The sequence below is a fragment of the Trachemys scripta genome, chromosome 11, assembly GCF_013100865.1.
Source record: "Trachemys scripta elegans isolate TJP31775 chromosome 11, CAS_Tse_1.0, whole genome shotgun sequence".
In the NCBI taxonomy this organism is placed as follows: domain Eukaryota; kingdom Metazoa; phylum Chordata; order Testudines; family Emydidae; genus Trachemys; species Trachemys scripta.
The window spans coordinates 3519357-3520178 of NC_048308.1; the positions used below are offsets into that span (position 1 = coordinate 3519357).

At 74.1% G+C, this 822-nt stretch overlaps 1 protein-coding gene across 1 annotated transcript in view; it reads left to right on the forward strand.

Annotated features, from left to right (window-relative positions):
- The first annotated feature begins 435 nt into the window (after positions 1 to 435).
- The window catches only part of MAP3K2 (mitogen-activated protein kinase kinase kinase 2), a 100260-nt gene continuing 99873 nt past the window's right edge, over positions 436 to 822 (forward strand). The window contains exon 1 of the mRNA XM_034785287.1: positions 436 to 721. The gene's annotated coding sequence lies outside the window, so the exon portion shown is untranslated. The remainder of the gene's footprint in view (positions 722 to 822) is intronic.

Genomic DNA, 822 nt, shown 5'->3' on the forward strand with positions numbered 1-822 from the left:
ACTACCCTGCAGATGAAGAAGCGACGAGAGAAGCCCGCCGCGCCGCTCTTCAGGCGCATGCGCCGGAATTGGACCACACGGGTGGCTTTCCCAGTGCGCATGCGCCACCGAGGGCCGCGTTCCCTCTCCCCTAGCGTCCTCAGGTCGCGCTGTGATGAGCGCGAGGGCGGGCGTCCTGTGCGTGCTCGCGTGCGCCCACGGCTCTCCTCTGGCGGGATGACGTTCTCCTCAAGCTCTCCCCGCCCCGTCGGCCCTGGCTTTGACGGCCCCTGCGGTTTACGTCACGAGTTTCTGGGTGGAGGAGGTGGAGCTTTCAGCGGGGACGGTAGCGGCGGTCGCGGGCGCCTCACGTTGAAGGGTCGCCCCCCCCCTTCTGCCCTCGATCCGCGTGAGGGTGGCGGGCGCTCCCCCCCCCCTTTGGCAACTCGCTCCCCGCCTTCGCCCCCCCCATCCGGCCTCTCTCCCGCTCCGGCCTCGTCTGCCGTCACCCCCGCCGGTAGGCCCCGTCCCGCAGCGCCGGGGGGCTGGGGCAGGGGCAGGCGGGCTGCCGGGTCCTGCCTGCGACCCTCCCCCCCCGTGCCCGGAAACCTGGCTGCGCCCCCGAGCCTGCTCCCCACCCGCGTCCCCCGGGCCTGCCGCGGGGCAGGGAGCTGTGGGGGGGCTCCCTGGGCTCGGGCACCAACGGCTTCCTCCCCCCACTCGGGGCTCGGCTGGGACCCAGGTAGGTGTGGGGGAGGCGAGAGCGGGGGGGCTGAGGTCGGGAGGGGGCTTGCCTGGGGGGGGCTGAGTGTGGGGGAGGGGAGACTGGACGTGGGGGGGGGG